The sequence below is a fragment of the Procambarus clarkii genome, chromosome 37, assembly GCF_040958095.1.
Source record: "Procambarus clarkii isolate CNS0578487 chromosome 37, FALCON_Pclarkii_2.0, whole genome shotgun sequence".
In the NCBI taxonomy this organism is placed as follows: Eukaryota; Metazoa; Arthropoda; class Malacostraca; order Decapoda; family Cambaridae; genus Procambarus; species Procambarus clarkii.
The window spans coordinates 8,636,112-8,650,268 of record NC_091186.1 but is presented as its reverse complement, the minus strand read 5'-3'; the positions used below and the strand labels follow the sequence as shown (position 1 = coordinate 8,650,268).

General features: G+C 40.0%; 1 long non-coding RNA gene across 1 annotated transcript; it reads left to right on the top strand.

Moving 5' to 3' along the window:
- The first annotated feature begins 6,685 nt into the window (after nt 1-6,685).
- On the top strand, nt 6,686-12,270 carry LOC138372013 (uncharacterized). Its single transcript, XR_011230623.1, has 3 exons — nt 6,686-6,903; nt 10,010-10,212; nt 10,717-12,270. It is a non-coding gene; the product is annotated as an uncharacterized lncRNA (long non-coding RNA).
- Nucleotides 12,271-14,157: the final 1,887 nt, after the last annotated feature.

Genomic DNA, 14,157 nt, shown 5'->3' with positions numbered 1-14,157 from the left:
TCTTGCTTTTTGGTGGTGTTATGTCCATGTTCGCTATGAGAAAGGTAGGATAGTGGTCAGTTGTTCTGTCGTAGATTATACCAGATACAAGGGGAGCTGTTATGTTTGTCCATATGTGGTCCAAGGTAGTGGCTGATGTTTGAGTGACTCGGGTAGGTTTGGTGATAGTGGGGATTAGCATACAGGAGTTCATGCTGTTAAGGAAATAGTCAACTTGAGAGCAGTTTTGTTGACCCAGGTCAATATTAAAGTCTCCTCCCAGAATGATGTGGTTTTTGTTGAGATTGTTGTTTATAATAAGATTCCTTAGGTTGTCTGAGAAAGAAGCTATGTTAGTATTAGGAAATCTATAGATGGCTCCAATAGTCAAAGAGGATTTAAGGGATTTAATTGTAAACTGAGCAAAAGTATATTCACAGTAGTCATCTCTGTCACTAATAACACTGTTGCAGATAAATGTATCTCGGTAATATATAGCTGTGCCACCACCTTTTTTATTAGGCCTACAGTTATGAATGGCTTTATAACCAGCTAAGTTGTAGAGTTGGGTATAGTCTTTATTTAGCCAAGTTTCTGTTAAAATAATGAACGATAGGTTAGTACCTAGTGCTGTGAGTAGTGCATTTAAATCGTCAAAATGTTTACCAAGTGATCTAACATTTTGGTTATAAACTGATAGATAGGTGCTATTTTGGAGTTTGTTTTTAGCCTGGTGTGCTGTGAAATACTTACAATAATGATGATCAATGTGCTGGTTGGTATAGATATGAGACAGAAGATTTTGATCAGGATCAATATCAGTGTGCATAGAGATGCAGAGGGATCACGATACAAGATACACGATAAAGCAAAACACAAGAATAAGAGCAGATACAATAAAATAGTAACAATTTAGAAGTAAAATAAAGATCCAATAGATAGCCAGGGAGGACACAGAAGTTACATAAAATAAAACACAAAAAATCAGTAGAGACTGACAATATAAATGTAAAATAAAAAATAATAAGAAAAATAATAATCATAAAAAAATGATCTTGAAGATAATTAGCTTAGTAATGGTTAATTAACAGGGTAATAAAAAGCCCTAGGTTTAGTGACAAGGGGATTAACTAAGAACAAATAATTAAGAGTATAAAACAGGCAAAGATGACAAACAAAAAATAAAGTAAAAATTAAAATAAAAATAAAAATAAACACCTTTGGAAAGGAAAGGCAGAGCTTAAGTACACTTTGGTTGTATGTGAGACTACAAATTATGTTCTGGTTATTCAGCTGATATCCCACAGTCATCCAGGAAAGAAGTGAGGTGTGCTTCAGTGGTTATGACATAAGTTTTTCCAGAGTCAGTCTTCCTAGCTATTATTTTACCATCGCGCACAAAACAATGTTTAATAGCAGTGGATCTATTGCGAATTCCACGTAGTTTATATAAGAGATTTTGTCTGAATCTGGTAAGACATTCGTTCACATAAACCTTGGATTTCCTAGCGACTGCAGCAGTGATAAGGTCTGACTTGCGGGAGCAGCTATCCAACTTCACGCGTATCCTTCTGTTGTTTGCACCAGATGATTTGGTACCCACTCTATAAGCTGACTTAATGTCTCTTGCTTCGATTGAATAATTCAACTTAGTACGCAATTCCTGGATCACGATGGCAGTACAGTCTTCTCTGTCAGTTTCATGGGGAAAATCCTGTGATGAGATGATGACAGAATCAAGGAGCTTAAGTTGGTCTGATTCGTCTTGGGTTGCAGTTTGTTGCTGTTGTAGGGAGTTAAAGTGGTTCTCTAACTTTTGTAACATCTCTTCTTGCTTCTTAGAGGTTTCTGCTGGTTTAAAGTTAGTAACCGAGATCCGAAGAGAGCTTAATTCATGTTCGAGGTGGCCGACTCTGGCAGACAGATCTTGGTTAGCCTTGTGCATTGCCAAAGCATCACTCTGAAGCTTCATTATCAGGTCCGACTGCTCTCGGATTATAGACTTTTGGTCATCATGTATTTGAGTCAATAATCTGAGCCATGGATTATCAGCGGGACGCTTAAAGTCAGTACTATAGCTAGGATGGGTATATTGTCCACTACCACCTGTTAGGTGGGTAAGGGGTCCAATACCACCCACAGGATGGGTATGAGGGTCACATCCACCCACAGGATGAGTATGGGGACCACATCCACCCACAGGAAGGGTATGGGGTCCAATACTACCCACAGGATGAGTATGGCGTCCACTACAACCCACAGGATGGGTATGGGGCTCCAACCACCCATAGAATGAGCATGGGGCTCCAACCACCCATAGAATGGGTATGGGGTCCAATAACACCCACTGGATGTGCATGGCGTCCATTGTCGAGCTCGAAAACCGCAGCATTCATCTCAGAACCATGCCTATTTCACGCAGATTCCTTAATAAACGTAAGAATTTTATATGTCACAAGAAAGATAGAAATATAAGCTTCATTCTAAATACCTTACCATGGGTATATTTAAATTTAAAGCGAAGATACGTGTATTTTTATAATAGCCGAGCTCCGACCCCAGACAGATCGATCGACCGAGCAACTCTCTCGCAGAACAATGTTTATTTTACGTGAATTCGTTAATAAACATATGTGTTTTATATGTCTCAAGAAAGGCAGACATATAAGCTTCACATTAAACACTTTACCATAGACATTTAAATTTCTAATGAAGATACATGTATTTTAAAAATTATGGAGCTCCCACCCCGTACAGACTGAACGACAGAGCAACTCTCTCTCAGATCAATGTTTATTTCACGTAAATTCGTTAATAAACACAAATGTTTTATATGTCTTAAGCAAGATAGAAATAAGAGCTTCATTTTAAATACATTACAATAGACATATTTATAGCTCAAGTGAAGATACATATGTTTTTATAGTAGCGCTCAGTAGCTTGTCGGGCATGGAGTGCAGACGCCTACGCACTTGCCGATATATTGTATAATTAACAAAGATACGCTAATAAATCCTAAAATCTTATATGCCTCCAGAAAGACCGAGATATGAACATTATTATGATTGCACCAAATGAAATATATCATGTTCGAGAACAAAGATATATCAATTTTAAATTAAGTTTCGACTCTTGCTCGGGCGAGAGAGATGGGGCGACTCTCGCCCCATCTATTGGGGATTCTGTCCACTAAAGACCCAAAGCTACTCAAACCCTCCTAGCATTATTTAGGTAATGAAGTAATATGGTATATATACTCACTATAATGTGGGGGTTGAATGCAGAACATGAGAAAACATATATTTACTCCAAACTAATGTAATTTCATTATGAAATAAGTAAATAAGTAGCATCAAAGGAAGTCGACGGTCCAAGCGTCAATGTTGTGGAGCGACTTATCCAAGATATATCGTTGTTTGGAAAGTGTTTGTTGGCATATCCAGTTGTCGCACTTCTCTGCACAAATTATCACAAATTTAAATTATAATGTTAACAAGTAGAATACATATTTTTAATAAAATCTAACATAACTAGTCAGAAAACATTTAACATTTATTAAAAAATATATGTTTGGAAGTTAAATTTATTTATTTTATTTATTTATTTATATATATACAAGAAGGTACACTGGGTTTGTGAGAATACATTGGAGAGTACAGAATTTACACTCTTGTAAAGCCACTAGTACGCGCAGCGTTTCGGGCAGGTCCTTAATCTAACAGATAATTTTAAGTAGGTAATTTCTATCAGAATTGATAAATGACAAAGATACATTGCAAGAGAAAAATGAGATGAGAGAGCTTAGTAAGTATATTAAAGCACATTGTTATATTAAAGCTCTGATTGATTACATTGACAGCTTGATTAGTAATTTAAACAAGATTAATAGACACCATACAGCAGATTGACAGCACATATAAGACAGCAATGATCACAATGGTAAAGATGTTCAGATTGGGTACATAAAGATTGGGAGACTGGGTAGCAAAAGATACAGATAAACAAGATTTATAAACACCATACAGCAGATTGGCAGCACATATAAGAAGACAGCAATGATCACAATGGTAAAGATGTTCAAATTGGGAACATAAAGGTTGGGAGATTGGGTAGCAATAGATACAGTGCAATTTTAAGGCAAAAAGTGAAAAACTATGAAGATGAAATTAGATACCTTTTAGTATTGATTTTGAATGATGTAAAAGTTGGACAGCTTTTCAATTCAGTAGGGAGTGAGTTCCATAAACTGGGTACCTTTATTTGCATAGAGTGTTTACACAGATTAAGTTTAACTCTGGGGATATCAAAGAGATATTTATTTCTGGTGTGGTGATAATGGGTCCTATTACATCTTTCCAGGAAGAGTTTCAGAGCAGGATTTGCATTTAAGAACAGGGTTTTGTAAATGTAGTTGACACAAGAGAATTTATGGAGTGAGATTATGTTTAGCATGTTTAGGGAGTTAAACAAGGGGGCTGTGTGTTGTCTGAAAGCAGAATTTGATATTATTCTGATAGCAGATTTTTGCTGGGTGATGATGGACTTGAGGTGGTTTGCAGTGGTTGAACCCCATGCACAGATACCATAGTTGAGATAGGGATAGATTAGTGCATAATATAGAGAGATGAGAGCAGAGTTAGGTACATAATATCTGATTTTGGAGAGTATACCAACTGTTTTAGAGACTTTCTTAGTTATGTGTTGTATGTGGGTACTGAAATTGAGTCTCTTGTCTAGGAATAGGCCAAGAAACTTTCCATCATTTTTATTGCTAATGTTTACATTGTCTATCTGAAGCTGAATTGCATTTGTAGATTTGCTTCCAAATAGGATGTAGTAGGTCTTTTCTATGTTAAGTGTTAGTTTGTTGGTTGACATCCATAAGTGGACTTTTTTTAGTTCATTATTAACAACATCATTTAGTGTATGTGGGTTGTGGTTGGAGTAGATGAGGGTAGCATCATCAGCAAACAAAATAGGTTTCAGAATGTTAGACACATTAGGCAGACCATTGATGTATATAAGAAATAGAAGAGGCCCCAAGATGCTGCCCTGTGGCACTCCAACGGTTATTGGTAGAATGGGAGAGGTTATATTATTGATGGCTACACATTGGTGTCTATCACTAACTTCAAATCGACTTCGTAGGACAATAGTTTTGTTATATATACTCGCTATTCGTTGACATGCGTTCGCTACTTAAACTACCATGTACTGTACTTATGTAAAATCTCCCATGTCTCTTCGCTCATCTCACCGAACCCTACAGGCTCTGTGATATATTGTTTAATTAAGTTGACCAGACCACACACTAGAAGTTGAAGGGACGACGACGTTTCGGTCCGTCCTGGACCATTCACAATCGACTTGAGAATGGTCCAGGACGGACCGAAACGTCGTCGTCCCTTCAACTTCTAGTGTGTGTGGTCTGGTCAACATACTTCAGCCACGTTATTGTGACTCATCGCCTTGTTTAATTAATTGAGATTCACAAATAAAGCTTATAATTGTATATGTTATCAAAAAGGCAGAGCTTAGTTTAGTTCATTTATTATGCACCCCATACCCATCCTATGGGCGATAGTGGAGTGTTACAGAGGCACATAATGGGCTCAGGGACTGAGCCCCACAATTCATATAGCCAAGCAAGTTATAATCTTGATAAGCTAGTTACAAAAGTCAATGCACATTGTCACATCAACAATGGGCTCGAGACCGACCACAAGTACAGTTTATAATTTAAGCAACTGACATATATGGAGGGCTAGTGTCACAATTGATATGTTTGTCCTGCACATTTCCACAGTAGTTTGCTTGGGTTCTTTTAATTATCTTAGATATCATTGAAGAGAACCTCCTAGGTACTATACTGTATATATGCTGGTAAGAAGTATAATTATCCTGAGAAATCGTGTAAATTATGTTGTACGAGTGCTTCCAGTTAAGTAACATAGTTCATTTGTGTGCGCGTGCTTGAAGAGGAAATGTTATCCCCCCCCCCCTCCCCATTGTAAATATTTGTGGGTTTCAGACCATACGGCCGCGGCTTACCCTCTCCGCGGTCGAGGGTAAGAACACCGGATGTATACCCAGTATTACAAGTAAACATTAGCAATAACAATTATGGAAAGTTCCTTCACCTATACATAGAGAAGAGACTGAACTTCAGCACCCACATACAACACACAAGGGGATGCTCTGAGAGAGAGAGAGTGAGAGTAAAAATGTCCACTGAGGTCTGATTAAGTCCTTTTGGGGACCTTAATCATTAGGACGTCCAATGATTAACGCAAAGTGAGGCGTATTCAGATGGTATATTGACAACATTCAGCATATCTCATACTGACCTAGTAGTACTTGGTGCACAAATACCTTTTCCAAAGGAATCACAAAACATAATTAAACACAACTGTACCGTACAGTGTTATATATTTATTTCAGTTTGAACAATTTTTAACATTAAAGGATAAATCCTTTAATTGGTTGAAATTGGTTTTAATATTCGAAATCTAATTTGTTGATGTTAAATAATATAAGGTTCAAATTTATTAAGATACATACTTTAAAAACTATTTCTATTTGAAATTTAAATAACATAAAAAGAGTACAGAATAAGAACACTGTTTCCCAAAAACGGTGGGTTTTTCTGAGTGGAAGAAAACGTATGTCTGGAAGCCGACTTTAACCGCCCCAAGCTGCGCGCGCATTGACCCGAGGTTATATAAACCGGGACGGAGACGGCGTGGGCCCCTTTCCCCAAGCCAGCAGCTGCTCTTACATAACGACTCACTGCTGCTCAGCGAGTCGTAAACACAGAAGTTTAGCCCGCTCAACTGTTCTCCCAGCATGGACCCTACACCAGTTCCTCTCGACACCGACGAGGAGCGTCCCGTCAGGGGCGTCCTGCCCTTCTCAACATTTAAGGTAGTGTTTGTGTTTTGTTGGCGCGTCGGACCAGTGTTTGTCTCTGTGTTGGCGTGCGCGCTCTGATGCACGCCTGCTGGTTCAGCCTTGGTGACCAAATGCAGGTGCAGTGGTCCTAGAGGGGGTGGTGCCCCTCGGTGTTATGGGGCACTGGGTTTTCTCCAGTAGGTGGCTGTAATTTGGAGCACACTCGGGAGGAGGCCTGAACATGCCACCCCCACCCTCACCCAGTCGACGTGAGGCTTTACATTCAGGTTTGTTTTAACTTTTGGTCATTGCCTATAAGTTAGTAGGTAAAGTTAGCTAGGTTAGGCTAGCTGCCGAGTCACAGGCCTCTGGCCACTAGCTTTGTTTCATGGACTTGTTTTTCCATAAGTTTCCTTAACTTATTAATGAATTTAACGCAGTGTCAAGCCCATGTTTCTTTTGCAGGTTGTACATTTAGGTTTATTTAACTTTTGCTTTTGCCTTTAAGTTATTAGGGAAAGTCAGCTAGGTTAGGCTAGCTGCAGTGTCACAGGCCTCTGGCCCCTAGCTTTGTTTTCATGGACTTGTTTTCCCACAAGTTTCCTTAATTTACTACTGAAATTTATGCAGTGTTAAGCTGCATGTTTCTTTAGCTGGTTTGTTTTAACTTTTGGTCATTGCCTATAAGTTAGTAGGTAAAGTTAGCTAGGTTAGGCTAGCAGCAGTGTCACAGGCCTCTGGCCCCTAGCTTTGTTTTCATAGAATTGTTTTTCCATAAGTTTCCTTAATTTATTATTGAATTTTATGCAGTGTCAAGCTGCATGTTTCTTTAGCTGGTTTTACATTTGTTTGTTTAACTTTTGCTATTGCCTTTAAGTTATTAGGTAAGTTAGCTAGGTTAGGCTAGCTGCAGTGTCACAGGCCTCTGGCCCCTAGCTTTGTTTTATGGATTTGTTTTTCCATAAGTTTCCTTAATTTACAGTATTAATGATTTTTATGCGGTGTCAAGCTGCGTGTTCCTTTGCTGGTTTTACATTTATGTTTGTTTAACCTCTGCTTTGCCTTTTATGTGATTATGTAAAGTCAACCAGGATGTGTTAGTTGTAGGCGTCTCCAGACGTCTCGTCGGGCCGGTTTAGCCCGCACGTTTGTCACAGACATTGTCGTAAGTCCGGTGTAGCCCGGTACATTTGTTCCCAGTTTTTTCGTCCGGCTGGTATAGCCAGCACGTTCGGACCCAGACGTTTTCGTCTGGCCGGTGTAGCCCGGTACAGTTGTTCCCAGATGTTTCGTCCGGCTGGTATAGCCGGCACGTTCGTACCCAGACGTTTTCGTCTGGCCGGTGTAGCCCGGTACATTTGTTCCCAGACGTTTCGTCCAGCTGGTATAGCCAGCACGTTCGTACCCAGACGTTTTCGTCTGGCCGGTGTAGCCCGGTACATTTGTTCCCAGACGTTTCGTCCAGCTGGTATAGCTGGCACGTTCGTACCCAGACGTTTTCGTCTGGCCGGTGTAGCCCGGTACGTCAATTCCACCACGTTTCGTTCGAATGCTGTAGCACAATATTCCCGTGTTTTCCTTGGTCGCGTGTACCAGATGTTGGTCTGCCTGGAGTGCCCGGTTACGCGGGCCCCTTCCTCATCCCAAGTTTTCAGCGTCCAGCATAACGCCTGGCCGTGCGGTCTGCCGCTTGAGCTACTTCAAATCAAATGTTTATTTAGGTAAGGTACATATATACAAGAGGGTTTACGAGTAATGGATTTAATTCTAATTATTGCGGTCAATTTTAATTAATTCTGTTCAATTTTATTACATTCCTTTATTTAGACTTTCAGCTTGATTAGTTTCATTACGCGGCAAATTTAGGAAATTTATAGCATTGCTTACACCTCCTGCCTTAAAAAAAAAAAAAAAAAAAAAAAATCTATTCGTAAAAATTCGTATTTCCATGTCAATTTAGTAAACAGGAGCCCGCTCCTGTTTTGGTGATTTACGTTCCTCCATCATTAACCAAACGCTTACTAAAATAACTTGTTATATCCTTAGCCTCCCAGTCATGACGTGTATTAAGATTAAAGTCTTCCTCAATTTAGCATGGAGCAAGCCTCTGACTTTAGATTATTCCTGCACTTGTTTTATGAGCCATTTCCCTCAGCAATTTGTTACTGCAATTTATGCATTGCGTTTGCTCCATGTTTTATACAACTTTTCTGCCGCGATTAAACTTTCAGTTTATTCCTCAATTTAGTCGGAAGGTACTGCTGCTTCCCAGCTGACGTCCTTCCTGTGACGAGTTAAGCCGGCGATGTTTCAGTTTTATTCATTTGGTCATATAGCTAGGCGGCCTCCCAGGCCGCTGGTTTATCCAGACGTGTTGTCTGCCCGGTGTAGCCCGGATGTCACTGCGGCCTCCCAGGCCGCTGGTTTACCCAGACGTGTTGTCTGCCCGGTGTAGCCCGGATGTCACTGCGGCCTCCCAGGCCGCTGGTTTACCCAGACGTGTTGTCTGCCCGGTGTAGCCCGGACGTCACAGCAGCCTCCTAGGCCGCTGGTCGCGAAGTTCCAGCTGACGTGTCTTTTTTCACTCCTTTTCGTTATTGTATTTGGTTGTATTTACCTCGGCTCAGTGTTAATCCCGTTTCTCTAGAGAGTTATAGTCCAGCTTCATTTTGAGCATACTTTGTTTTGCAATTTATAATTATTTATAATTAATTATAGTTATAATTGGTTTATAATTTTATTATTTACACCATTTATTTAAGATTATTCATGTAATATAATTTATTACATTGTTAGGCTTTTACAACGACGTTGTCCCAGCCGGTGTTGCTCCTGCGGAGGATGGGCCAGCTGGTGGCTCGGCCGTAGCTGTTGCAGCGGGCGCCCTCACAGACTCGGCTAGTTTCAGCAGACGATGTTACAGCTGCTAACACCCCAGTTCCATCTTAGGCTTCCCGGCAGCCGATGCTTCAGTCAGGAACCTCCAGCTGAAGCGTTCCACCCGACATTGCGCCCAGCAATTTATTTTTCTTCAATTCTGCGGCACTTGCCGTCATCGGTTATTTACGATATTACATTGTATTCTTACATTGTACGATTATTTACGACATTGTATTCTTAATATTATTCCTTATTACAGTTACTGGATGACGGTTCCCTGCCGTCGATTTCACTTTGCTCCTGTTCTAAAAGATGTAGCCGAAGTTCACGGCGCACTAGCTGCGGCTTGCAGACGCTCGTTGACAACACAAGACTACACTCAGCGGCCACTTAAGGCAGACTCCTTGGCTTCTATCCAGCCCTATCACCCGTCTGGAGGCAGAGATGGGATGGAGACCAAGGGTAATGTTCCCCGCTCACATTCTACATCCGCTTAGGACACAAGCATGTTATAGATTTGGCTTTAAGAATTGGTTCTTATTCCATTTTATGGTTTATGTATATATTGCTTTATTGTATATACCCGTTCTTGGTATATGTATTGTTATATTCAAGATTTATAGTGTTTCGTATTATCCCTGTTTATAGTTGCTTTGTGCTTCTTTGCTGTTCTCCTACTGGCTTTCTCCCACCTTTGCTCTTAGCAAAGGTACTTCCCCCTTCTGTTTGCTGGAAGATTCTTAGATTGTTAGCCCCCTTCATTGCTTCAGTATAATTGTTCGGAAAACTCTTTATTCATCCAGGATTGTTAATTAAGGAATCTCTTAATTCCTGTGCCGGGCTCCCTCCCCCCGTTTTACGTCTCCGTATTGATTCAGCTAGGGTTTCCCTCTCGTCTGTGCCCTTGCCTGTCACGATAACACTGCGTGCCGCTTCCGCCCACCCTTACTGCCTCATATCTTTCAGCCTGGGGGAGGTGATCTACGCAACAAAAAATCGACGCACGCTCCGACTGGACCAGGTATCGCTTACATGGTCAGGAATCGACACTCTTCGGATCCTACAAGCGCAGTGCAGGGCGCACGCATACCCTAGCCCAGCGGGCGCCCCCGGCAAGTTCTACCCGGCCTGTGCCCAGTGAACAGGCAACACTTCCTCAGGGCGATTAATTCGCGCCGCCCTCGCAGAGATAGGCTCGCCTTCAGCCGACCACGCACTCTTACCTTTAGAATTGACAGGGCCACTCGGCTCTCTTGACGGGCTAGCCATCGGAGTTAACGGCGGGTCCAGCAACCAGCTGCAACACCCAGCTGACTACGTCCGGGACGTTGTTGCACTGCCATTCTGAGGCCTCCTTGCGACCAGCGGGCCTCGCCCTTCGGGGGGGGGGTCCGGCCAGCTGGCCTGCGGTGGGGGTGCAGCGCCGGTCCCCAAGTGTCCCGCTGTCCGCAGCTAATCCTTTGCCCAGTCTACGTGCTAGTAAGAGTAAGGAACCCCTTCTCCTTAATCCTTCTCCCGCTGGCCCTCCCGGGATTGGGGGTGCTCCGCCGGAACCCCCAAAGTGATAAGCCTGCAGATAGCTAAGAAATATTCCCATGAATTGTAATTAGTCTAATTAATGCAACTTTCATTTACTACCTATGGATGTAGTTATTAATTGTAATTGATCTCTACTTTATCATTAAGGATTATTCATTATAATTATTCCTTAATACTTTATTGTTATGCACTAGTCAATAATTATTTATCATTCATCCAAATTAGCTATTGGATTCATTAAAATAATTGCTTATCATTATACTATTTGTTATTATTATTATTTATATAATAATAATTTTATCTATTAATTTGTTATTTATTAATTTATATAATAAATTAATTTATTATATATTAATTTTATATATTAATTTATTATTCATTATAAAATAAACAAGTCCCCAATCTGAGCACGTTTTCTTCCAACCTCAGAAAAAAGAACACTGTTTCCCAAAAACGGTGGGTTTTTCTGAGTGGAAGAAAACGTATGTCTGGAAGCCGACTTTAACCGCCCCAAGCTGCGCGCGCATTGACCCGAGGTTATATAAACCGGGACGGAGACGGCGTGGGCCCCTTTCCCCAAGCCAGCAGCTGCTCTTACATAACGCCCACCCTCCTCCCGGGATCCTCTGCATCCCCTGTTTTAATTTTGAAAGGGACGGCCCACAGATGTGCTCAAGGGGCACTTGCTCTAGCATGCTAAACATTTGCTGTATCTTTGGGGGTGCTCCGCCGGAACCCCCAAAGTGATAAGCCTGCAGATAGCTAAGAAATATTCCCATGAATTGTAATTAGTCTAATTAATGCAACTTTCATTTACTACCTATGGATGTAGTTATTAATTGTAATTGATCTCTACTTTATCATTAAGGATTATTCATTATAATTATTCCTTAATACTTTATTGTTATGCACTAGTCAATAATTATTTATCATTCATCCAAATTAGCTATTGGATTCATTAAAATAATTGCTTATCATTATACTATTTGTTATTATTATTATTTATATAATAATAATTTTATCTATTAATTTGTTATTTATTAATTTATATAATAAATTAATTTATTATATATTAATTTTATATATTAATTTATTATTCATTATAAAATAAACAAGTCCCCAATCTGAGCACGTTTTCTTCCAACCTCAGAAAAATAACAAATACCGACTATATAAATGACCTGACACTTGCAGCACTTAATTATGCTATTGTAACACATTGAAAGTAATAACATTATTTGATTCAGCAAAGCATTTGGTAAAGTTATAATAATAATAATAATAATAATAATGCAACCCGTTCTCGCAAATTTGTAAAGTCAATATTGACTTATTAACTACGTGCATAGGTGATATACTAAACATAATAGATACCCTTAAAAAAGATTCATAGAAAACACCGACCTTACCTAACCTTGTTAGTATCTTAAGATAAGCATCTTATTGCTTCGTAATTACAATTATTACCTAACCTATAATAGGTATAGGTTAAGTAATAATTGTAATTACGAAGTAATAGGATGCTTATCTTAAGATACTAACAAGGTTAGGTAAGGTCGGTGTTTTCTATGAATCTTTTTAAGGGTATCTATTATGTTTAGTATATCACCTATGCACGTAGTTAATAAGTCAATATTGACTTTACAAATTTGCGAGAACGGGTTGTACATTCTGTAACACCTACACATGATCCATGGTGCCAAATATTGCAACGGTCACAGCATACCCTCAGCTTCAAATCATTTGGCTTTCTGCAAATGCAGTACACTTCCATCGAGCATGACCGGATGATTCGTTTTCTTCTCAGTGTCAGAGCTGCAGGGAATGAGATGAGACACTTTCCTTTAAAGTTCTCTTGTAGATGTTGTCTCATATTCTGCACATCATATACAAGGTTCACCGGATCTACACCACTTGCAAGTGATGCATCAAACGCCACAGCATATACCCCACTCATACTTGAGTCCCTGTGTCTGCTGACATTCATTACATTGCATATCAGCTTATCATCCAAGACATTTTCAAGAGGAAACTAGATTTATTCCTCCAAGGAGTGCCGAACCAACTGGGCTGTGGTGGGTATGTGGGCCTGCGGGCCGCTCCAAGCAACAGCCTGGTGGACCAAACTCTCACAAGTCGAGCCTGGCCTCGGGCCGGGCTTGGGGAGTAGAAGAACTCCCAGAACCCCATCAACCAGGTATCCTGGCAATTAGCAAGAGCATACAAGATAACTTCAGTAGATTTGGATGGTAATTTATGCCTGGTGTCGTATATGTTAATTTGTCCAGTTACTCCAATGTTGGAAACGGTGACCCAGTGACAACCATCAACTTGGATAAATTGAATAAATTCACCAATTGTAACTGGCCAGGAGAGGTCCCGCTACAACGCTGGGTCATGAAGGCCTTCTACGCTTGGCACAGTTTGTTTGATGAGGTCACATGCAGATTTTATGTGAAGGTCAGAGAGCTGTACATTTGTTCCAATGTTCATTATCTCGTCATCTGTTAAATAATTTAACATTGTCGAATGTGAAGCACTGTTATCACTCTCCTTATTGTTACATTGGTGTGAGGAGTGGCAGTGATTGGTGCAGTTTATTTTTTCTTTAAATAGGGACATATATTTGTACTGCAGATACCAGTACAGTTGCACCGTTTCTTTATATATTTTATACTTGGGTTAGCAAGGCGAGACGCTTCTCTTAACGTGATACTGTTGGTATCAAATAGAAATAGTTTTTAAAGTATGTATCTTAATAAATTTGAACCTTATATTATTTAACATCAACAAATTAGATTTCGAATGTTAAAACCAATTTCAACCAATTAAAGGATTTATCCTTTAATGTTAAAAATTGTTCAAACT